This window comes from Rhinolophus hipposideros (assembly GCF_964194185.1).
Source record: "Rhinolophus hipposideros genome assembly, chromosome: 3".
Taxonomy (NCBI): domain Eukaryota; kingdom Metazoa; phylum Chordata; class Mammalia; order Chiroptera; family Rhinolophidae; genus Rhinolophus; species Rhinolophus hipposideros.
Window position 1 is genome coordinate 96,822,458 of NC_138049.1, and position 25,396 is coordinate 96,847,853.

The 25,396-nt window shown below is 45.9% G+C and overlaps 1 protein-coding gene across 3 annotated transcripts in view; it reads left to right on the forward strand.

The window, feature by feature from the left end:
- The first annotated feature begins 4,881 nt into the window (after positions 1–4,881).
- TRERF1 (transcriptional regulating factor 1) overlaps positions 4,882–25,396 on the forward strand; it is a 190,898-nt gene continuing 170,383 nt past the window's right edge. For all 3 annotated transcript variants that reach the window (XM_081033312.1, XM_081033314.1, XM_081033313.1), the window contains exons 1-2: positions 4,882–4,968; positions 5,384–5,465. The gene's annotated coding sequence lies outside the window, so the exon portion shown is untranslated. The remainder of the gene's footprint in view (positions 4,969–5,383; positions 5,466–25,396) is intronic.

Genomic DNA, 25,396 nt, shown 5'->3' on the forward strand with positions numbered 1-25,396 from the left:
TTTTTTGTGGGGGAAGAGGTGATTGGAGCATTTGAAGATAAATCCTAGATATACTTTCACCCAAAATGCCTCATTATGCATCTCTAACAGATAAGAACTGAAGAAAAAATCCTAATGACAATGCCATTACCATATCTAATAAAATTAATAATTTAACATCTATGTCAAGTTACATTTTATTACCCTAATTGTCTCAACAATGTCTTTTTGACATTGGTTTATTCAAATCAGAGCCACCCAAGATCTAAACATTGCATGTGGTTTACTAGGCATTTTAAAAAGCATTATTTACATGCATTTGACCGTTACATTAAGCCAATGAAAAATGTATGGTCCCAGTTCAAAGGTGGGTGACCTGGGGCTGAGAGAAGTTAAGAAACCTATCTAAGATCTCATTGCTGGTGAGGGCCAGACTCAGAATTTGAACTAAGGTCTGCTCAAGTCCAAAGACTCCATTTTACTCCTTCTCCTCAGGCTCCCAGATTTTTTTCTTTGTTGCAGAGAGAGGCAAGTGGTTAAGACAGAGGTTTCGGGCTCAGGTTGGCCTGGATGAAAATTGGAGCAAGTTATGTAATCTCTCTGATCCTCTACTTCTGTCTACATCTGTAAAATAAGAATACTGTAATGATGATGGTTTGGGCTGATTAAATAGGATAATGCATGTCTCAGCAGTGCTTGGCACATAAAAAAAGCACTTGATAAATCTTAGTGAATATTATTAGTACAGAGGAGGAGAAAGAACCATGAAGTGTTTGCTTTTGTCAGTAACTCAGGAAACAATGGTTCACCATTGTTTATACAACCTGTTTGGGACTGAGGCTGAAGGGCTGGGAAGGGTGGGAGTACGGTGATGATTCTGCCTGGATTGGAGAAGGGAGCCCTGGACATAAAGTATTAAGTAGACACCCAAGGAGTTTTCCTGAGGCCTCACTTGGAAAAACAGTTAAATGCCTCCTGAAGGCTAACCCGAGTTGTCTCCACAGAGGGAAAACCATTGGGTGGCAGTAGGGGCTGGGGAGACTTCAATATTTGAATTTGGAGCTATGTAGATGCATTCAACATGTTCCAAAAAATGAATTGTATTTTAAAAAACCTCTTTTACCAATGGGGTAAGTGCTGAGAATGGGAAGACTAGAATCTAATGATAATAAAAATAATCCCCTTACAGTTTTTGCAGCCCTGGGAGAGCTTTGGTCATATAGGGCAGGACTTGCACCAGGATTGGGACTATTTATACCTGACTCGGATCTCAAAGATCCAAGGTAAATTTTCAATTTCAGTCATCCTCCCTGACACTCATTCTGAGTCCACAACCAGCAGTCAGATTTGGGATTGTTCACCCCTTGGATTGTCTTCAAGCATATGCATTGTTGAGGTTTGAATCTATTGGCTAAATAAGGTGTTTGTATGGATTGTCTGTGCATTTCCCAGGTTTTTAGGCCATAGATCATTTCTGATACTTAAATCACTTAAGACTCCGGGGACCTTATTTTCTAGAGTCCTTGGGAAGGGAGGGAGCATAAAACCCCACTCACAAATAATCAAGAACTTGCATGGAAACTGTTCTAAGGGCTTTATGTATGTTAATTCATTTAAATCTCATAATAATACTAACTGTAGGTATCATTATTCTGATTTTACAGGCAAAGAAAGAGAATCAAGTAAGATTAAGTAACTTGCCCAAGAGACTGCAGACTGACCATTAGGCCATACTACCTCTCGGTTGGCAGCGGGCCAATCACGTAGAGGTCCTTTGACGGTGACAGAAGCACCCTTAGCTGTGTAGCAGCAATACTTTGAGTCCCAAATCCCAAATCCTTCCGTCTCTACAGCTTCTGGTTTAGGAGCAGGAAAGACCGGGGTGTGAATTTCCTCATTGACCTCCGGCAATTTACTCACTCCCCCTTAGCTTCAGATTCCTTATCTGTGCTGGGGAGGAGTTTTATAGATTAAAAGACCTCTCCTCACACTACTGTGGGTGTGGGTCTGTGCTGGGGGTGGGAGGTGGAGAGGTTTCTGAGCAGTGCGCAGCTTTTCTCAGGTCTCTTGAGGAAATAGGGTGTTTTGAGGGTCTGTCCTGGCCAATTCCCTACCAGGAGGTCAGGCCCCCAGGCAATGATCGCGCCTTTTAAAGCTCGACAATTACTCCTTCGCTTAGAAAAGGGCTGCCACTGGGGCCAGCTCCGACCACTGCCAGGAGGTCTAGGGAGGGTTTTTTTCCTTGAGGGAGTTAGAGATTATTGTATCCTCAGGAAGGCTTCTTAGAGGTAGTGACAGTTGAGTCCTGAGGGTTTAGCAGGAGTTAGTAAGAAGTGGACAGGGAAGGGTTAGCGTCCCTCACCCCACCCTCCAGCCCCAGAACAAAGAAGCACGACCAGCTTACGGTATAGGAGGAGGAGCTGTAAGGGTGGAGTGGTCCGTAGAGGGGAAATCACAAGGGGGCTTCATAGCTTGGCTTTATTCTAAGAGAAATTGGGAGGGGTTTGGAAGAACGTAGTCAGGAGTTTTAGAGACTCCTCTAGCCGCTCTTGGGAAGAATGGGTCAGAGAGGGATAGGAGGCTATCATAGAAAGCATTCGGGTTGGAAGATGACCGACGACTGAGGAAAAGGGGGGGGGACAAGGACCGAGCATCCGAGCCTTTCTCAGTCTCCGCGACACTGTGCGCTATCCCTGGATTTTCTCTGCTTATGTGGAAGGGCCCCATAGGGGGCTGGGCGCCGGCCAAATTCTCATTGAGCAAACAGCCCAGAGCTCGCTCCTTTTTCGGGGGCTCTGGCCCAGGTGCCCCCAAATTGTCAGGGTTATGCGATAGAACTTACCACTGCTGAAGATGGAGAACCGTTACCCCTCAAAATACACAAAAATCTCGGCCGCTTTTGGCAGCAGACTCCTGGGTCCATGAACTCACGCTTTAAGCTCCCTTATAGCCTTCCCCCGCCCTGTCCACACCCATCGCCGAGTGGGGGTAGGGTGGGGGATAGTGGCGATGGTCTGGGGAGCGAGAGAACCTTATTTATCCTGCGTGAGATTTGGGGGAAGGGGCGCCACGATCTCTCCATTCTGCAAAAAGCATGGTTTAACTTTCCCTTGAGCAAAAAAGACTCGCCGCCGTGGGCCCTCCATGAGATAGATACCTCGAACCCGGCTCGAGGTGGTCTGTTGAACTGAACCATCTTTGGTTTATGTTTCCTGGGACCAGGAAAGAAGCCTGGAAATGCTGGGGTCCTGGGCTGAAGCGAGAGGCCACAGAGCCTTCGCGGGACCTGGGGGCTGTCCCGGTCTCGCCCTCCTGGCGCCGCCGAGGTTTGAACCCTGAGCTCGCCTTTCAGCCCGCGCCCTGCCCCCTGCTCGCAGCTGCTCTCGGTTTGGGTGCAGCGGTTTCCCCCGCAGAGGAGGAGGAGACAGAGCGAGGAGCGACTCCCGGCTCGGGTTTCCGCACCAATGCCGAGCGGCCCCGGGCGGCCCCCGGCGGCCGTCCCTCCTCCCCGGCACCACGTTCCACAGTCATGGCGCGCGAGGAGGGGCGAGCCCGCGTCGCGGCTGCACCCGCGCCCCCTCCCCTCCGCCGCCCGGCCCGGCCCCTCTCCTAGGCAACCTCCCTCCCCAGCCTACTGCGCCGCGGAGACGGAGACCCCCTCCCCAGAGAGCTGCGTTTCCAGCGCCGCCTGCAGCACCCGCTCCCCGCCCCCACCGGGGCGGAGGGATGGAGCCGCGCGCTTCGCGAACCTCCAGCCCCTTCCCGGGAGCCCCGACTCCTCTCCCAGCCCCTCCGAGGCGGGGGTGCAGTGGGGGTAGGCGCAGACCGTCTCCCTGCAGCCCACCTAGACCTTGGTATCTTTAGAGCCCTTTTCACAAAATAAGCCAAAAACCCAAACCCCAGTCGTTAGATTGCAAAGCGCGTTACAATAACCGGGACGGCTACGCAGGAAGCAATCCTGCACTGGTCTGGGTTTAAGGCGGCAGCTTCCCGGCCACGCCGCCTTCTCCTGGGCCTCGATTTTCCGGCTTCGCCGGAGAGTCTGCCACACCTCGGGGCTGACAGGTCCCGCGCCCGGCCGCAACTCGGTCCGCACCCCCCGCCCCATCCTCGTCCAGAGTCTCTCCAGCCTACAAAAGGTGCAACCTCACGCACATGCAGAGCACACAAATAAGGTCGGCAGCGCATCGCCGGGAAGATTGCGAACAATGCGCCGGACGGCCCGCGCCTGCCGGAGCGCGGTGCCCCGGGGGACAGGGGGCGCGGGCGGGGGCCGGGGCTGAGGACTCGCTGGCCGCGGCGCTGGACACCTTACTTCCTGCTTCCCCGCCCGCGGCCAGACCCAGCTCTGCGGAGGGATATCTCTCCCCTCCTCTGTCCCCCTCTCTCCCTTCCCCCGCCCTCCCCCCTTTTTTTTGCTTCTGCTCCCCCCCCCACTCCGCCTTTCTCCTTTTGCAAGAAAATAATTTGACAGTCGATTTGCTGACAGGGGAGGAATTTGCATCCTGGATTAAAAAAAAAAAAAGGCCGAGAGGAGCTTGGGAACGGTTGCTAGGGGTGGGTAATGGGTGAAAAAAGGGGGGCGCCGGGGAGCGGATAAGGAGGGTTAAGGGAGGGGGCGAGGCTGGGGAGCAATGCAAAAGGTAAGGCCAGGTTACCGCGGCTCGGCCCCGAGTGGGCTGCGGCCGGGGGAGGGGCGAGAGATACATATGTATTTCTGTCTCCCTAGCACACCCCCTTCCCTCTAAGCGATGGCTGAGAGGCGGTGCATGCAGATGGGGAGTAAGTTTCCTGAAGGGGAGGGTGGATGCACGCGCGCGGCCCCGCGCTGCAAATTTTCACCGGGGAGGGAGAGTGGCTGGATGCGGAGAGTTTGGAGTTGCTTGCGGCGGAGGACAGGAAGGGGAGCAGGGCCGGGAAGGGGGCTGGCGGGCGTTATATCTGGGAGTAAGTTTCCAGGATCAGGAGAGCCTGCACGCTTGCTTGCTAGTAAGTTTCTGGCCGGGGAGGGCGCGTGGGGAGGAGGAGAGGGAGGGGTGCATGTATATAGAAGGGGGGAGGGGGGAGCAGATTTCCTGCGGGGAGGCTGAATGCATATGGAGAGTAGATTTCCTGAAGGGAGGGTGGAGGCGTAGACGGACCGAGTAAGTTTCTTGCTAGGGTGGTGGCGGAGGTGGTGGGTTGGTGCTTTGAAAACCCGGAGCTTCCTACCGGGGGTGGGGGAGCACGGGCTGTTGGAGGGGGGCCAGAGGCCAGGTTCCCTGCTGGGGAGAGGGGCTTACATCTGGGGAGTATGTTTCCTGGCGGAGCGATATTTGTTTACAGGCTGCGGGCAGTACTGTAAGTGAGTAGCGCTTCGAGAAGGCGGCTCTGACATAAATTAATATTGAAATTACTCCATCAGCTTTGCTCGCCCCCCATCTCACCCCCCGAGCGGAGATTGGTCTTGTCGGATTGCCCATGCACTTGTTGCAGAAACAGCCAAGGTAGGCAAGAAGCTTAAGTTTCATTTTTAAAAAAATTAGTTGGGGGATGCTCCGTGAGAAGACGGGGGTGGGGGAGGGGAGGGGATAAAGTGGGGGACAGAGAAGGGAAAGTCTCCCCCCATTTCTTTACTTTCAGTATGTTAGTAGGGCCTTCTCTCTGCTTCCCTTCTTCCCTCTTTGGGCTGCACGGCATCCCAGCAAAGGGGGAGGGGTGAGGTGGGCGCTATAATTGGCAGCCCCGGCCTAAAGGGTGGTGGTGGGGCTTGCAATTGAAGGTTGTGATGTTATAAAGCCTTCATTCTTCCAGCCAAGAAACCGCAGGACCCTAGGGATGTGCCTTTTGGGGTTTTTGACATGATGCATGTGTGTATGTATTTGCGCCTGTGGGCTCTGTGGGGGCTGGGTACCCCCCAGAAGTTAAAGTGGCCACCCAGATGGGAGAAATGTGTGAGGGGTAAAACCTGCCCCTCAACTCCCCAAACTTCAATTTGGGAGACTGGGAAGTTGCTGCTGCTGGTCTGAAGAAATAGATATTAGAAAACAACACAAAACCACCCATTCACTGGCAGAGGCCGAGAGCACCTGGCCGGCAACCTCTGGCCAGCCCTGGGCGGCATGTACGCCTGCCATCCTTAGGTTAAAAGAAAATGACTTCTGGTTCTTCCGTGTGCCTTCGACTGGCCGGTTAGAGCCAGCTTTGTGGAAACTCTTCCCAGACGAGACGCGGCTTTGGCAAGTAAACGTGCTGAAGCCGGTTGCTGACAGCCTGGCCTGGGCTGTCTTGTGAAGTGCGTGGAAGTGATGCTTAGGAACGAGGGATCCAGGGATGGCTGAAGAGTTCTTTAAAAAATGCCTCCCGAAAGCCGGCTAGATGCACTTTTTAGCAGACCGTGGAGAAGAGCTTGCAGAAAGGAGTTTTTAGTTGTCCTAGTTGGTACCAACCTCCTGCATCATTAACTGTTTCAAGAAAGCCTGGTGAGGGAGGATGTGGTTTTGATGCCCACTGGAATTATAGCAAGCCAGAGTACTCAACAGTTAACTAGTTCACCAGCAGTCTTTGCTTCTGCTTGCCTCTGGGTGCCTGGTTCTCAGCCTACTGGTTTCTGCAGATGGGTTGTGGTGCTGTCAGGTATCTGCATGATGCTGGGGGTTTGAACTTGCCAGGATAATAATGTTAGCAGCAGAGGTACAAACCCAGGCATGTTTCGTAGGGTCAGGGTAAACTCTAGACAGTGCGGTGAACGAAAAGTTGGTTAAGCTTTCTGTTGTTCTGTAACCAGACTCAATAATAGCAGGGGGGAAAAAAAGCTCTCTACATGTTACTGATGGACAGACAGGCTGTTTTCCTTTCTTTCCTGCCATCAGATTTCCAGACTGAGAATTTGATATTGGCAGCTTGACAGTTGAGTTTGTTGGAAATTAAATATTATTGCCATTTATCAAATGTTCCTAACTAAGCATTAGTTAAACAAATTAGCTATTATTTTTACCCTGCTGAAAATCGGAGTCTGGTTGGTGTGTGTGCTGGGAGGGTAAACATGATCTTTATGTGTGTTTATCCCAGGATAGTGGAATTATTGTCATGCCTACCCTCGAAGCCAAGAGCAGCCCTTCAGTGATTTTTCCTTATATTTATGAGATTTATTTTATTGTCTTGCTTTGGCCATTAATCAATTCACAGGAGCTTTTTTTCCCGCCTCTTCTGCTGGGAATGTTCTTGTGGTAATGAAGGCCCATGAATCATAATTCATTCTTTTTTAAAATATTGTGGTGATTTTCAGGATTTGATTTATAGGAATTGATACCGGGAGTGACACACCTCTTTGGGCCCCACCCTTTTAGGCATGTCCATTTTTGCCGAAGGATTGTTTAGAAGCCAGCTTGACATCTCAAGAAAGAGCATTTCCTTTCTGCTTTATGGGCACTGAGAAGATTAATTTTTACAGGTTCAATAGTAAACATGGGTCTTTTCACAGCTTTGTAATCAGGCTTTCACATAGAGGCATGTGTTAATATCACATAGCATTTCTGTGAACTTGCTGCGAAAACAGCAAGTTGTTGTGTGTGTGGAAAGTGCTCAGTTTTGCCCCCTTTAACCTGCTTGGGCCTGTGTTTTCTGTTGAGGTATGAGCATTAATCATAAGAGAGGACTATGGCTAATATAATAAAATGTGTGGTCACAAAACCGAAGCTTATTTATAATATTCTTTTCTTCCTCCTTTGGTGGTTGGGTTGGTCATAATAATCAAAAGCATTTTTTAGGGGGAGAGGGAGGAAGTATAAGTATTTTCCATAAGGTCAATTAATCAGAAAGTGTTAACGTTGTCTTTCATTCTTTAGTTGGTTCAAGTTTACAGTATTTGTAAAGTGACAAAGGACTTTTAACGTGGTTTGATGCTCAATGCAGGGAGAGAAACATCATTAAAAAGTGGGGAGGGTACCAGTTTGTAGCATTTCTAGGCTTTGCATGTTTTATATTAAAAAAGCACAGTTTGATCCATGAGTTCCATCCGTGTCGGAACTTCTACGACTCCGTCTATGGAGAGAGGTCTCCAGAGGTCTCTACAGTGTCTTCCTGGGCCAACGGCCAAATTGCTTCATGGACTTGGGTGAGTTGATTAACTTCTGTTTTTGTCTTCTCATGGAGAGAGTGGATTTGTACCTTGGCATTCCAGAAAAGACTCTTGAGTGGCTTGCTAATCTTGGCCTTCAAACGTAAGGAAATATTTAGGAAAAGTCTGCCGCTGTCTTGGTTAAAAAAAAGGTGCATGATTGATACCCAGTTATTTGTACTAATAGAGAATAGGGCACATAATTTCAGGCACCAAAAATAATTTCAGTTCATCTTGGAAGTTTCCCTACAGCCAGCTGGTTCACCTATCTAATTATGCTTGGTCAAGTCTAAGGTTAATTGAGCAGTTATTCCAGGCAACAGAAGGAGATAGTCTGGCAGATGAGGGGGAGACCAGAAAGCCTAGGGTGGCTTTACACCACCTTCTGTGGAGAAATCACATGTTGGTAATTGGGATTTGGTTGTATATTTGCATTAGGGTCATGATAATGATATTGTATTGCTGTCACTTCTGGAATATCAGATACTTCACCACAGGCATTTTTGGGGAAAAAGCTCTTGATATTTTTGTTGCACATTGATGTGAAAAGTAAGGATCCAGATAAGTGACTCAGATCCTGGGCAGTACAAGTGGGTGCTGATTGTCCTGCTGTAAAAGCAGCTGAATTCAACTCATTTTACTTCTGACTTCATAAAACTGTGATTTAGGGAAGAGAGAGGATTAGAATCAGCTGGGATCTTGTGGATTAGTAATATTTTTGCATTTGCTTGTTGGAGGGGAACCAGTAAAGAGGAAAATAAAACATAGTTGATTTCTTTTGTGGGGAGAGGGAGAGAAGAGCAGCTGGATTCCAGTTATTAGCATGCTTTTCAACAAGGGTATGGTGGCATTTTAAGGAATAATATATAGGCTTGATAACGTGAGTTTGAACCCATGGCTCTCTTAGTACATCTTTTCTTCTGTGTTAAAGAGAATACACAAGAAAAAGCCCCTGTGATATTTTCTAAGAATTTTCCAGTTCTCAGGGCAGCTGCCTGTAGGGTCTTCTGGTTAATTTGGGTTTACTGAGGAAATGGATAATTTTTGCTTTTTTCTCGTGGCCGGCAACAAGCGGGGGGTGGGTAGGATATGCCGAGCTATTGGGCTGTTGGTTCAACAGTGTTAAAACTTTTGATTGCGAGTAAGGGGAAAAATAACCTGTGTGGCTAAATGGCAGTGATAACTCTGGGCTCCTAGAAGGTAAAAGGTATTTTCATGCCGTAAGTGGCTCTGGTTTAGTCATTAGTACCCTTGGCAGCTACTTATTGAGCACCTACTATTTGGAAGGCACTGTGTTAAGCCTCCGTTGATAATTCCAACAGACATCATCATCTCTCTATCCATCCGCCACCCCACCCCCTGATTTACAGTCCAGAGGGGAGGTAGACATGCAAAGAAATATGTATTGCAAAATGTGATGAAACCCCAGGGAGCAGTGACCTGGACTTACTTAGCTAAAGTAGCCTAGAAAAGCGTCTCTGAGGATTGGGGGTTGGGGAGACAGAGGGCACCAGGCAGAGGAGAACCTGCAATGGAAGGACCGTAAGCTTTGGAAGGCACAGGTGGACCAGGCAGAGGGAGAGACGGCAGCATGAAATGGGAGATGCTTGTGCAGGGCTCTGGGGGTTTTGAAATGGTTTGGGTTTCATTCGAAGTGTAGTGGGAAGTCATTGATAGTTTGCAGTGGGAAGTGACACCCCCTCACTCACATAGAAAGGGGATTGCATTGGTGGAGAGGGACAGATGTGGAATTGGGGAGCACAGGGAAGAGGCAGTTGGAGCAGGCCAGGTGAAGAGGTGACAGGAGGGGAGCAGGTGGATGTGACATGCACATTAGAGTTAGGTAGAATGGGCAGGGCTTGCTGATGGATTTGGGAGGGGGTGGGGAGGAGGAATCTAGGATAACAGGTTTCTGGCTTGACAGTTGGGGAGATGGGTGGTACTATTTGCTGAGATGGAGAAGAGGGGAGAGGGAGGGGAACAGCATCAGGCTGTTTGAGTTTGGGCACCGTTAAATTTGAGATGCCTGTTAGACACAAGTAGAGATGGTAAGCAGGCAGTCTGATACAGAGGCGTGGCCAGGCAAGAGATGAAAATGTGGGCACCACCGGCCAGGGGTGGTATTTTAATCCAGGACTCTGGATGAGATGTCCCAAGGAGCCTGAAGAGAGGAGAAAAGGCAACGTGTATGTGGGTGTGAGTGATAAGGCCAGAAAAATCACCATTGGATTTGGCAAAATGGAAGCCATTGGGGACTTTGTGACGAACAGTTTCAGTGGAGTGATGGATTGGGTAGGAGTGAGAACGGAGAGGGTTGGGCGGGGCGGGGAATGTGAAGTGAGGAAACTGGTAGTAGCATGTGTAGACAACTTTTGGGCAAACTTGACCGTGAAAGGGGGGCAGAGAAATAAAACAGGAGCTGGAAGGACATGTGGTAAAGGGAAGGTTTTCTTGTGATTTTTCTTTTTTGGGGGGGGTGTGTGCTAATAGGAAAGATCATTGGAAAGGGGGTTATTGATCAAGAGCAATGGATTGAGTCAGCTGAGCAAAAGCCCTTGAGGTCTGTGGCGGAAGATCTGGCCTTTCCTGGAGGAGGGACACTTCCTCCATTTGGCTGGAGAGAAAATCAGAGAAGAGAAGGTGAGGGAGCTGTGCTTGGACCCTCAGGTGTTCTGCCTGTCCAGGCTGAAGCCACACCCTCCTGGGGAAGGGCTTTGGGCTCAGAACTTGACACCAACCAGAGCCTGCAGGGGTTAAGACTGCATGAGAAAATTGTACTGCATTTTTCTGAACATTTGACTGCATTACTGAGCAGTACAGAGGAAAGAGCAGATTCTTTCGCTGGGGGAAAAGAGTCTTCAGTTAAAGTTATTTGGGCCTCATATTAGACGTATTTGAAAACTGATTGGAAAAAGACATCTGTGATTTTCAGCCCTGTTCAAAAGTTGGTGGGCACTGTGTCATATGTTTTGAACAAGAAGCTAAAAAAAAAAAAAAAAAAAAGGCAAAAGGCCGCCTCTTTTTCAGGCTACCTTTCATAAAAATATGCTGTAGACTGCTACCCTCTGTGGCCAACATGGGGTCTGTATGGAAGGTGCTCAGGTGAGGAGAGAGTCAGAAGACCAGGGTTAGAGTCTAGCTCTGCCTTTGGTTCTGGACAAGTCAGCCTCTGAGCCTGTCTCTGCATCTGCATAAAGAAGGTGATACCATCTGTCTCCTCGCTGAGTTGTGAGGATGGAATCAGATAATGTACGGAAAGTGCTGTAAACTGTAAGAGGCATCGTAGGTACACAGGCAGCAGTGAGGTGAGCTGATCTTCAGCCAGATCTCCTTTTCAGATATCAAAACCAGATATCACAACCAATGAAACATTTCCCTTAATTTCCCAAAGCTTCTACTGAAAACTGTTCACCCTGTGCATTCCCACTGACGTTCCCTCCTCAAGGCCACTTTCTATTTGGGGTTTTTCAAGACCTCTGTGATCCCTTTAGCGAAACTGCGCTTACTGTTGGAATTCTGGCATCTGAATGCTGGCTGTCAGTCAGTGTAGCTTCAGACTCTGATGCCATGTTTAGAATTTGAGTCCTGTCCCCCCAAAGGGCCAAATTAACTTGGTTTGTGAACTGGGTGCAGGGGAACCTTGAACCTACTCCAGAAACCCTACCATAGTCCCATGGTCTAGCAGTCTTCATGTGGATTTAGTGTTTCGTTTGCAAATGAAGATTGTTCTATAAAGGCGAGTCTACCTAAAAACAGCCCTTAGCCCTTACTTAGTCTTACTCTGTGTGCTGATTTAAAAATCATTTCCAGTTTTAAAAAATATCCAGTGCTTTTCATTGATGGGACCCCTGCAATCTGTCTAATAGGATGAGGCTTTCTTTTCTTTTTTGTTTTCTTTTCCTTTTCTCCTCTCTCTCTCTCTCTCTCTCTCTCTCTCTCTCTCTCTCTCTCTCTCTCTCTCTCTCTCTCCCTTCTGTTAATTTTTATTATGAAAAATCTTTAAACATGCACAAGAGCAGACAGACTAGTATCATGAATTCCCTGGCACCTCTCACCTAGATTTAGCAGGCAGATTTTGTACACCTGTGGATAACGGGACCTCTTGCATTTATATAATAAATATAAGTTGTCAGTTTTGAGATATCTGTGAAGCCGATATCAATCTTGTTTCATAGAGGGGAGAATAATCAACGAAAAATCAGAGAGAGAGGAAATGGATGCCGTCACTGAAATAACTAATGTTTACTTAGCATTTTATAGGTTCAAAGCCTTTTTGGTATGTCTTATTTTATCTGTCTTGCAATAACCCTAGGAGGTAGCTAATGTTCTCATTTTGTAGCTGAGAAAGGGGAGCTCAAGAAGAAGAATAGAAAAAATATAAGTATGTGATTAACCCAGAGTCACATGTCTAACAAGCATCCAAAGCCGTTGTTTAATGCCAAAATTTGAACGGTCTCCAAATTTGATGTACTCTCAAATAGATAATGCCGTACAGAATTACATAAAAATGTGATACAGAATATATGCAAAAGATCATGGAAACCAACATGGTCATCTTGGAATTTCAGGCTTATTACTCCAGTGACCTTAGTTGGAAATACTCAGATGACTTAAGCATGTTTTGGGCATTACATTTTTAAAAAACTTGAATTGTCTGGCTTAGTCTGGAGCACACAGCTTTAAGGCTGCCTCATAATTAAAGCCAAAACTTGACTTTAACAAATCTCATGGCTATTCTCCATCAGCCTCCTACTCTCAGCCCTGTCCCTTCTGTGGGCCCCTCTGTGGAGGACCAGGACAATCGTGGTCGTTTCTACATAGTGTGGCCTTTAGTCTCCAGGCTCCAGCTTTGGATATAACTGGGCCCTGAGCAGTTTGCTACCTTCGAAAGCTTCTTGAGGGCCCCAGGGGTTTTTGTCATAACAGAGGCTGCTCTCAGGGCCTCTCCTTGTCTTTGGGAAACCGCCTCCAATCTAACTTCTTTGAAAGATTCTTTTAAAAAGGAAAAGAAAAAAGATGGATTTGATGCCCAGGGAGTTTTAATAGGAGTGTCTCTTGAGTTCCCTCTGTTGTCATCACAATGGGAGATACCAAACTCTCTTAACATTCAACTGAACGATACCAGTAATGAGGCTGATTCTTAAGTATTGGGACTTGTTCACTTTTCTTTTTTAATTGGATGAACACATGTGAGCTGAGGGGTTTTCATGGGGAGCCACAGTAGGTAGGACGTTTAGGGGCCTCCTTCCTTTTGAAGAGTATGAGCTCCTTTAGAAACTGGTATGGAATTCAAAAAATTTCACTGTGCAGACACTCATTCCTTAAATCTTTCTTGAGGGCTCTTATGTGCCGCGTTGTGGGTTAGGGCCATGGGGTGGTCCCGAGGGGATGCACTTGGGCTCCTGCAGCCCTTGGTGCTGTTGTCATACTTAACCACTGGGCGTGACTTCCACCCTTGGGGAGGGCAGAACTGGGTCATCACTCATTTTTGTACCCCCAGCACCTAGCACTGAGCCTGGCACTAGTTGGTGCAGGGTAAATGCTATTTAAGAATCTGCTGGGTTTTTTGGTGTGTGTGTGGGGGGTTTGTTTGATTTGCCTCTGGTTTCCTCCCCACTGGTTCTTGTTGGAGGAGAAACCCAGGCCTCTCTGCCACCAGGGTCAGTTCTTGCAGCCGCTGAAGGAGACCAGACTAGAGAAAAATGTTTCCTTCCCTCTGGCCCCACAGCTTTTAGCTGGGGTGGTTTAACTGAGCTCTCAAATGCAAATTTGGCCCCATCCCCCACCCCCTTTAATAAGTGACATTTTGTTAAATCAGTTATTCAAGGCCTTATCTATATTTCTGTCTGTGCTGGCTTAGTCAAAATAGGAAAGAGAGTGAATATTAGATTTCTTTACCCGCCCCCTCCGCCCTCCCCTTTGAGCAACTCTACGTAAGATTTCTGATAGGGGAGGGGTGCTGTGTCCTTGAAGAAGTAAATGCTGCTACGTGCAGAAAAAATGTGGAGGGCTTTGACTTGTAGCGAATGCTGTTTTTCAGCAGCTGTGATTTTTCCATTTTTCTTTTTCTTTCTGTTTTGATTAGTGGAACTCATTGTGCTCCGGGGTTGAGATTGCGTTGGGGGAGGGCGCAGAGGGAAAGGCTTTTACTGGGAGCGCTGGAGTTGGGGAGGAGGAAGGAGAGAAGGGATTTATTGAAAATATATGTCTACTTCTGCTATGATAAAGCGGCTGGCATGTACAAATGCAAGGGGGAAATCATTATTGTGGTAATGCAGGCAGAGCTCTGCTTTCTCATTAACAGAGCTTAGCCCACGTGGAGGAGGAGGCGGCGGGGCTGCTTTGAGAGTTGGGGTAGTCAATAGGAGAAACTCAGGGGATGGCCTCCATCCCCCCCCACCCCCTCCAGCTGCCTTCTCCTTTCTTTCTCAGATCAGTTTGTAACCTTTTCAGAGCTGCTTGTTGGATTTCATGGTCTCCTTCCTCACCCCTGCCGCCCCCAAATGCTGTAAGGACTGTTTAATTTTTAAAGTTAGAGGGAATTAAAATACGTTTTCTCTTGGGGACCTGAGGAGAATTTTGGCAACACTTTGTGAGTCAGAGATTGGATCATAGCCCCTGCATCCCAGAGGGCACCAAGAAGCAGCAATTTAGGGGCTTAGAAATTTGCATATTCTGTGGGGGTTATCCAGATGGGGGTTCCAGAGCACTTTAGTGGTGGTAGCTACTGTTTATAGAGAACTTACTCTGTGCTTGGCCTTGTGCAGATGTGTTAGTTATTTCAGCCTCACAACAATTGTAGGAGGCGAATGTGATGCCCACTGTTCATTTGAAGCAATGGCCTCAGGGCATTTCAGCACCTTGCTTTAAGGACACGCAGGTGATGCGTTGCCAATCTCGTCCCCAGACCGAGGACTAACTCCAAAGACTTGTTCCTGAACATTAGGCTGTGCTGCCTTTAAAAACTGGCTGGTTGCTTTCCTTGTACAGACGTCTAGATGCTAGGAACCTGGGCAAAATAGAGCCACCCACAAGGCCTGCCTTGGATGCTTATGGGTAGAGTGATCAAGAAGTTCATGAGGACTTGTCAGGAGTCCCTGGACAGAACTGTCATTCTAAGGAAGGTCAAGGTTAGGGGCTCACATCTGTGTGAGAAGAGGTCAGTGCCCCGCCCCCATCCCTGCCAGGCTGCAGTGACTTTGCTGACAGTTTCTTCACCAAGCATTTATTGAGTGCCTCCCATGTGCCAAGGTTGAACCAGTGGCTGGAAATACCAGGACAAATAAGAGATGGAGCTCACAGTCTAGTGGAAGATGGTTATGAGATCATATAAATATGATGCACAGTGAGGCCTGCCTAGAAAAAGACAACATTTCAGAAGTAGTAAGTGGGAGAGGCTGTGCAGAGCAGCCTTGGAAGTCTTCAGAGAGAGGTGGTACATGGGTGGGCTTGTGTGGGTTCAGCGGGAGGGAGCAACAGATAGCATGGTGAGTATAGGAAGCCACATGCAGTCTGGCCTGACTGAGTCATCACTTCAAGGCTTACCTATCTCTTCATTTTCTATCACCTTCAGTTTAATACTCTAGAACTGTCCAATACTGTAGCCATTAGCCATGCATGGCTATTGAAATTAGTGAAAGATTAAATACCATTAACAGTCCAGTTCCCCAGTTGTACTAGCCACATGTCAAGGGAACATGGAGAGCATATAGAACATTTGCAATAGTGCAGAAAGTTCTGTTACTAATGCTGCTCACACACTTCTCTGTGAGATTTCTTCTGAATGGAATGTTTCCTCCTTTGCCCCTCACCTGGCTCACTCCCACTTCCTCCAGAGGCCTGCCCTAAACACCCCATGCTGAGCTTCCATCCCACTGGCCATCTGGATTGCAACAATCCCTTTCTGTGTCTGTCTCCCCGACAGGACTTTCAGCTTCTTAAGGGCATAAGCTGGGTCTCGTTTATCCTTGTGTTATGTCCTGTTTATCACTGTGTCCCCAGCACCTGGCTGGAGCCTCACCTGTAGGATGTTCTCAGTGACAGTTGCAGGTGATGAGGCTGGAGAGGTAAGTGGGGATTGGGCAGAGAGGACCCCGTGCCCCATTATGGTCTTGACCCTGTAGGCTGTGGGGGGTCACTGAAGAGTTTGGGATGAGGAGGGGTGTGTGTGGGGGAATGGGGTCGAGGCAGATTTATGTATTCGAAAGATCCCTCTGACATGTGTGGAGGACAGGCTGGAATGGCTGAGGCTGCAGATCAAGATACCAGTTAGGAAAGTGCTAGAAACACGGGCAAGATAGCTAAGGCTTGGGCTCTTAGGCCGTTGCAGTGATCTTGGAAGAGTAGTATCACCATCTTGCCACGTCAGGACCTCCTACCATTTCTGTCTCCATTTTGTATGCTCTTCAGTTTGTAAGGGAAACTCAGAAACACTTTCCTCTCACTTCTTCTGGGTCCCTCAACCCTTTTCCTCTTTGAGGCCCCTGGCCATGTGTGCTGTAACCTCCCCTTTCCACTGTCTGCTTGGTTGGTGGGCTGCCCTCTTTCCCCCTTCCCTTTCTGCCCTGTGCTCACCTGTTTGTTTCCCCTTGGGGTATGTCGTCTCTTGTCTAAACCCTTGAGATGGCATCTGAGCAGAAGCTCAGAGCACAGAGCGGTTTTTAGCCTTCTGTTTTCATCAGCTTGTGCCAGGTTCTTCTCTGAAGACAGTTTTGGGTGCTTACATTTAAGAAGCTTGCAGAGAGAGTTTTGAAAAGGAATCTGGGAAGTAATGAGATCTATCTAGTCTTTTTGAGACAGTTAAGAAAGAACCAGGATAGCAAAATTTAGAGATGCTAAGAGGATTATTTTCTTGTGGAAGGTGGAGACAGTATGCTTTGGCCATGGTGAGCTCACATTGTATATGTTTGGGAGATAATGATACGTTTCAAAATACAACAGCTGCCTGCTAAGTGGAGGCATATGCCGTCATTTTACATATATTACCTCATTGGTCATATATGTAAGGAAGGCATCATTGTCCCCATTATACAGGTGAGGAAATGGAGGCACAAAGGGGTGAAGAGGCTGGCTGAAGGGGTGGCTAGTAAATGGCAGACCAGGGATTTAAACTTGGGAACCAGACCCGGGTGGCTATAAAAGCAGGTGCTTTACCTCCTTTCTTCCCATTGCCTTACCAGCCTGCGCAGCCTGCGTTGTGTTCAGAAATATGGCTGTTATAATAGAGTGGAACGGGCACCACACCCACCATCTGGGGTATTCTGGGACAGCAGTCGAAGTCTCAGCCTCATCTTCCTTGACCTTAGCACCTTTGCTTTACTGGCCGAAAAGGTTTACTTTGAGAGTCAAAGGGGATAAAAGATACAAACGTGCTTGGAAGAACTATAAGCCATACTTTTACTCTTCTGCGTAATTGCTTTCTGAACGGGCAAAGTTCTGTGAGGGTCGGGTCCCAGGGCTGTATCTGAGTTTTGGGCAGGATGTACGTGTGGGTCACACAATCTCTATTGTTAACTTCCAGAAGTGCTCGGGCCTAAACGTGCTCTCAGCTCCACCCTAGTTGTTCCACATGGTTTGGAGGAACGGTTGGTGAGGCGCTAGACCTTTGACCAGAGCTGGAGTGCCCTGCATGACCTTGGGTAAGGTCACTTCACCTTCCTAAACCTCTGTTTCCTGAAATGGTCACATCGACTTGGATGGGTCATTGGGAAGATTAATGGCAGAATACACATAAGAACCAGCACCTTGGTAAGCCGTATGGTGACATATATTTGTGGAATGGAAGTCATGGACTCCAGTCTGTTGAGCAGACTCTTGGCCCATCCCCTTTCCCTGGTCAGAATGTCGTGGCTCAGGATTTACACAATATCGTGGATATACACAGTATTCTCTCCTGCTTTTAAGGCCTGGAGAAGATGTGATTCAAAGCTTCATTAGAGCTAAGAATATTTTTCACTGAAGTTGTGTAAATGATAAGTAAGAGTTGTTTATAAAACTTTCTTTTGGAGAGGGAGACTACAAATAGTACACGGTAATCATGGAGAATTTGGAAAATACTGAAAGGTATAAGGAAGAAAATAAAAATAGTCTTTATTCCTTCCTGTTAACATTTTAGTAATTTCCTTCCAGAATTTTTCTAGGCAATATAGTCTGGTAATTAAGAGTATGAGCTCTGGAGTCAGACTTCCTGGGTTTGAATCCAGGAGACTTCACTCACTGGAAACAATAACAATGACCTGTAGGGCTGGGTGAGGTATAATGAGATGACACATGTAAAACATCCTCGGCTGTGCCTGGCACATACTAAGTTCTCAATAAACATTAATTATATTATATTGTAAAATAGTATTGGGGTTGTTTTGAATGTGCTTTAATATATTGATTATTAAATATTCCTTGGAAACTTTCTTAAATACTTGTTTACTGTCTTCTCAAATGGATTCAGTGTTCAGTAAATATTTATGGAGCACCTACTGTGTGCCAGCCACTGGGTACCCTAATTTATTTAACTCATTATTTAATTAATAGTCCCTATTATTAGAAACTTAGATTGTTTATCATTTTTGACTAGTATAAATAATGCTTTGATGAACATCCTTGTACTTAAATCTTTGATCACATCTCAGATTAGTTTCTTAAGATAAATTCCTGGAAAGGAGAATTCCTATGTTAAAGAGAGTGGGCATTTTTAAGGTTCTCAATAATATTTCCTAATTGTTCCTCACAAAAATTTAATAATTTTTATTCACACTACCAGCATATGAGAGTACCCACCTCTTTTCAGCAGCCCTAATAATACTGTTTTTCAAAAATGGTAATTCTTGTGTAGCACGGATTACCTTCTAAACAAGAAACATCACTTCTCTGGGCTCCATTTTTTCTTGCTGCAAGGTGGAGTATGCATGTGTCTTGCATGATGACTATTATTTGTTAATTTAGCAAGATCTTTGTATTTCTGTTGTGGAAAGACTGCAGATAACCTGCATTCCTATCAAAAGTGATTCTTTCTGCTGAGTTAAAATTTCCTCATGTTTATGGGAAGACGACTTCAGGAGTGCTTCTCTCACACCAAACACCAAGTGAGTGAGGAGTCATTCCCTGTCTGGGGTGCAGAATATGTCAGATATCTGGTCAGTGTAGGCAGGCGAACAGCATTCTTCACTCTTACGAACAAATGTTGCTAATTGGCTGCAGAATTATAGGGTCTCCATCCATTTTCTAGGAATTTGTACTTTTTGAAACTATAGGAAAATGAAGGCTACTTTTACCTCCCTCAACTATAAGAAAATACTGTAGTATTTTTATATGAAACTAAATATTAAGGAAAAAATTATTCGACTGAAAATGCTGAAAAGTATAAAGAAAATGAAAACCAGTAATCTCATCATCTTGATAGAACCTCTGTTAACAAAATGGTGTGTTTCTTTCTAGTATTAATCTATCTATCTGTCTATCTATCTATCTATCTATCTATCTATCTATCTATCTATCTATCTATCTTATCTATCTGTCATCTATTTGGATGCTTTGTATGATTTTTTGAGCCTACCCTAAATTAATTCTTTAACCATTTCCTGGACAATACAAGCTTCTTATGACACTTAGACTCCTTTTATCACCTTAATGCCTTTTGAGGCCTTGTTGTGATTTTAATTATCTGTATATTAAACCCCATAAGTCATTGTTTTAAAAAGTCAATAATAACTTAGATTAATCCACAATTTTTACTCTTTTTGGTGTTCTTCATTTCTTCTTGTATAATCATGCTCCTGCTCCTCTCTCGGATTAATTTCCTTCTGTCTGAAAACTCCCTTTAGTTTTTCGCGTGTGTGTGTGTGTGTGTGTGTGTGTGTGTGTGTGTGTGTGTAGAGTGTCTGCTGGTATCATAATTCTCTTGGTTTTTATTTGTTTGAAAATGTTTTTTCACCTTCATATTTGGAGGATATTTTCACTGGGTATAGAATTATAGCTTGTCTTTAAAAAAATACTTTGAAGGTATTATTTCATTGTCTTCGGGATTCCTTCATTTCTATTAAAAAGTCATCTGTCAATTTTATTGTGGCTCCTTTGAAAGTAAAGCATTTTTTTCTCTTTAGCTTTATTTTTTAGCAGTTTTACTAAGATATGCATATGCATAAGTGTGCGTGCACATGGAGTTTGGAGAGCTTCTAGAATTCATGGCTTGATTTTTGTGTGTGTGTCAGTTTTAGAAAGTTCTCGGGCTCTTCAAATAGTTCTTTTGCCCCATTATTTCTCTTCTCTTAGATTTCATGAGATACCGTATACCCTTTCATGGTATCCTACATGTCCCTGAAGCTTATTTATATTTTCTGTGCTTCAATATGACTTTTTTTTTTTTTTTACTGACCTATCTTCCAGTTCACCATTTGTGTGATTCTCTTTTCTCTGGGAACTTGGCCTTGGTCAAATCCAGGATATCTTCATAGCCCTGAATTCCAGTTTTTGTCTTTCCAGTCCAGGAAGAAAGCTGCTGCGAGCTTTAATTTGCTGCTTTCTGTTTTACCTCAGTGTTCCTTCTACCAGATTAGAAAATGTCCTGAGGGGAAATGTTAGCTACTGATATACACCTCACTGAGCTTCCCTTTCCTTTAGAGGTGTAGTCCCTCAAGTACTAGCTGTCTTGTACTTCCATACTTTCACACAGTTGTTATTATTGTTATTATTGTTTGGTATTTTATCTGTCTTTTATAGGTGTTCTGTATAGGAGGGTTAGTTTAATAGCTGTTTTGTCATAATAGCTGAAAGTGAAGTCTAATTTTGTATCTTTTATTATTTGGCATTGTACGTATTTCTGTGTCTTTAAAATTTCTTCATTAGGTGATTTTTAATATCTGCACAAAACCCTTGTTTACTTTATAATCTACTCAGTCATTCTTTTATTGTCAGATATTTAAGTCATTTCCCATAATTTACTTTTGTAAATAATGCTGCAATAAATATCTTTGTGCCAAAACATTTTATTAATATTTTAAAAGAATGGAATAGGAATTACCAGAATTGAAAATATTAATCAGTAGGGATTGTTTTCATGCATAAGTCATGTACATAATAAAAACTGTAGACCTTTTCTCTCTGATGGTTCAGAAGGAAGTTTCCATTTTCTAAAAAAAAAGTATTTTTCTTTCTTTGGAAATATTCATATAATGCTTACCATGTACCAGACATTCTTTTACGTGCTTTTATAACACAAACTGTAATTCTGCTAAAAGCCCTAGGACACAGGTACTAAAAATGATCCTATTAGTGCCTATTTCTAGGGTCCTCTTCGTTACTGGCTCCTTATCTTTCTCTGTCTTTGGAACTGTCCTCTGTCCCATGTCCTCTCTTGCTGGGTCACCTCCTTCTTGTCTCAGGCCAGGCACGGCCTCCTTTCTCATCTTTTTAAAGGTGAGGAATCTCTGGCATTGAGAGGGTAGATAACTTGTCTACTGTCACACAGGTAACTTCCAAAGTCACACACGTAGCCAAATGCAGAGCTGTGTTGTACATTCTGGCTGTAGATCCCATAGCCCATGCTTTTAGCTACTACACTGTACCACTTTGAGCTAATTGTTTTATTTTATTATTTTGGTTATAAATTTTTAAAAAAATTTCTTTTTAATTGGGGAATATTGGGGAACAGTGTGTTTTTCCGGGACCCGTCAGTCATTATCCTTCAATCTAGTTGTGGAAGGCGCAGCTCAGCTTGAAGTTCAGTTGCTGTTTTCAATCTTAGTGGTGGGGGAGCACAGCCCACCATCCCATGTGGGAATTGAACCGGCATCCTTGTTGACAGCTTGTGTTCTGACCGACTGAGCCCATCCAACCACCCCACCGGCAGCTCGCTGTCTTCTATGTAGCTGTGGAGGGCGCAGCTCACTGGCCCATGTGGGACTCGAACTGGCAACCCTGTTGTTCAGAGCTCCCGCTCTGAGCCATCCGGCCACCCTGAGCTAATTGTTTTAATGTATTTATTGCTTCCTTTCTACCAATTTTAGATTATTCCAGGGCTTCCCCAGCCTTTTCTTCATTGGGCATTATTTTTCTCCTCTGCAGTGTGGTTGCTGGGGGATGAGTGTGAATGTGGGGACAGTTTGGGGAAGGAGGTGCCATGGACAGAAGTTGCTGTTGGGATTGGGGCTGTGTGATGGCAGCTCACTTTATAGAGTGACCAGGGAAGGTTGCCTAGTGGCTGGTGGTGAATCTGTTGGCAATCCCTGATGTGGATTTAATGACAAGGGACTTTCTGCTTCCATCTCTGGTTTGACTGGTTAGTGTTAGCTGGGCTGCTCACTCCCTTTGCAGTTTAGAGAGGAAGAGTAATCTTTCTCTTTCCTCTCTTCCCAGTTCCACTTAACATCAGGATAAAGAGTAGAGAGGTATAAAGAGAGGGCTCATCCACTGACTGGAGTATCAGGCCAGCCACAGGGCAGCAGAGATTGAAAAGGTTAAGCGCTGGTGCTTTGGACTTAGTAAACTAACTGCAGGAAGTGGATGAAGAGGGAGGCACCTGATGAATTTTGCCTCTCTTTGGAGCTTTCTTTACTTTTCCATGTATATCTTCGTGTCCCTTTCTGTTTGTCACATTTTCCTGGTACCCATTCCCCTCTGCATCTTATTACTCACTTTGCCTTTTGGGTCCAGAGTTGGTTGGAGGGGAGTGTAGGTATGAGAATTGGCTGTTTTTCTTTGAGTTGTTTGAGTTAATAATTTGCAATGATTAGTTAGAGAAGGTTTTGCAGGGGAGATCGCTTTGAGCCCTTTTATTCAATCGTACCAAAGGAAGTGGCCAGGAAGAATGGTGGGAGGGCAGAGAATGAAAGGGGAACCTATCTCTTCCCTGCTTACAGCCTTTCAGTGGCCCCTTCCTCAGTCATTGAAAGCCAGAGTCCTTACGATGGTCTGGAGACACTGCCCCCTCTCCACCGTGCTTCTGTGACACTAGCTTCGTTCTACTGTTCTCCACTTTACTGAGGCTGCTCCAGCCACTCTGGCCTCCTGGCTGTTCCTTGAACATACCTGGCATGTTCTTGCCAGGGCCTTTGCACAGGCCATTCTCTCTGCTTGATTGCTCTTCCAGAACCTAGGTACCCACCTGTATTACTCACTCTCCTCCTTCCGGTCTTTGCTCAGGTGTCTCTCTTTCTCGTTGAGGCTGCTGGAGTTAACCCTGCCTTCTGCCTGATTTCCCCATCCCCTTTATCCGTTTTTTTCCTTTTCCCCCCAAACACTTTAACCTCGAACATCTCATATAGTTTACTTGTTCATTATCTTTATCGTCTGTCTCCTCCCTCCTAGACTATGAGCTCCCAGAAGCCAGGGATCTTTGTGTATTTGCTCACTGCGGCATCCTAAGCACCCAGAATCCTGCCAGACGCCTAGTTGGCACCTAGGAAATGTATGTTGAATGCTGGATCCTTGGGGGGCTCTGTAGGAACCCCAGCTCAAGAGAGTTATCACATCTTAGAATCTGGAAAATCTCTTTGCCTGTAGGAATTTCTTTTAAATGAAGATTTTTATCATTGTCATCCCCTTCCCCCTTTCCAGTTCATTTAAGACTGTTATGAAACAAAACTCATTATGCTTCAAAATCTGACAGAGCTGAGGCCCCGGGGAAAGTGAGAGGAGGCAGCAGTGACGGGTGCTTCCTTGCATTCCCCTGCCTTGGTGTTCTCATGTGGTTGGTCCACTTAGGATGGCTTGAAGTCCACTGGGGTAAGGTGAGCAGGGTCCCCAGACCTCCTAGGAAGGGTATCTCTGAGGAAGGGTTTACTGTCAGCCAGAAAGGAGAACGCGACCTTCCTGCAGTGAAAGGTTTCTCCAGTCACCAGTACTCAGGGTGGAAGGAAAAAGGCAGGCTGGAGAGAGCCGAGAGGAGAGAGGAAAGAGAAGTGAGAAGAGAGGTGCGTTTCCCGTGGTTCAGTTGAAGGAATTAGGGATGTGGTCTTCCTTGAGTGTGACTTCGTTTTCACTTAAAATAATGAGTGCATTTCATTCATTTGTTTGGTAGCAGCTATGGAGTGCCTCTTGTGGTACAGACAGGCCTGAAGGGGCTGCGGGCCTGGGAATGATGTCAAATCTCTAGTCACCGCTCCTTCTACAGGAGGGACATGACCAGGGGACCTTGGGTGTAACCCAGTGGCTGAGAGCCAGTGTGTTGAACTTCTCCTGGATCTGTGGGTTCCTGGGAAGTGGGAAGGCCTGCTGGGAATAATTAATGTGTGTGGAAGGGAGGGAGGAGGCAGCGGCCTATGAGGAAGTGGCCTAGACTCCTCCCAGCATTCTTTTTGAAACATTTCCCTAAATGAATCCATGCTCAGGCTTTTCAGAGTGGGGTAGACCTGTCTCCTGACTTCAGCAGGCCAAGGATTTGTTCTAGGCCTTAGAGCTCTGATTCTGAATCTCCTTTGGACTCTTGGTTTTTCTTCATGAACACAGGAGGAATATTCTTGGATCAATACAAGAGTATAACAGAGTTATTGATAGGCTATCAACGTTTAGTGGTGTCAGATGTGGAGATCTGAGAATAGGCCTGACGGGAGCCTTGGCTCTTAAGACCTGGGGTTTCACCCCTACCACTCTGCCACCCCAATCTTGGTATCTCATCTGCTAATAAAGTAGCAACACTAACTGATTATAGTTTCACATCCTTTCATTTCCTCTCTCCTATCTTCTGGTTCCCGGGGCCATAATGAGCTTCAGAAAGCCACTAGCAGAATGATTAGCCTCTGAGAAGTTGAGTCTGCAGAACTAAAAATATACAATTGCCTTATAATGCAGATGTACTGATACATTAAGGGGAAAATAATAGAGCTTACAATTGTTTACTGATGCATTGTCTCGGCCAGAATTTACATAGGAGATAAATGAAGTGCTTTCACCCTGCTTGGTTCTCGGCCTGTATCTTAGTTGTTTAGAATATGAGGCTAAGACAGCCAAAAGCCTGCTTTGAGCCTCACTTGGGTATTATTACAGCATCTTGACAGGTTACCCAGACTTGACTCCTGCTACTGGCCCAGGTGGCCTGCCAAGCGCCTACCTGCTGTCTGTCACTGCGTCTCTGGACTCTGTATGACTCAGTGTGCTCCATCTCTACCACGGGAGAAGAAACTGCTCTAAGACGTCAGGAGTCTCTCCCCTCCCCCTTTTCTTTCCTATTTGCTGGGCATCTGTTATCATGTGTCCTTTGTTCTTATGTGTTAGCTTGATTTGAGCTTATTTGAAATAACTAATTCAATAAATATTATTGAATCCTCACTCTATGCAGAATACCAAGCTAAGCATTAGATGAAGGATCGGCAAACTTTTCATAAAAGGCTA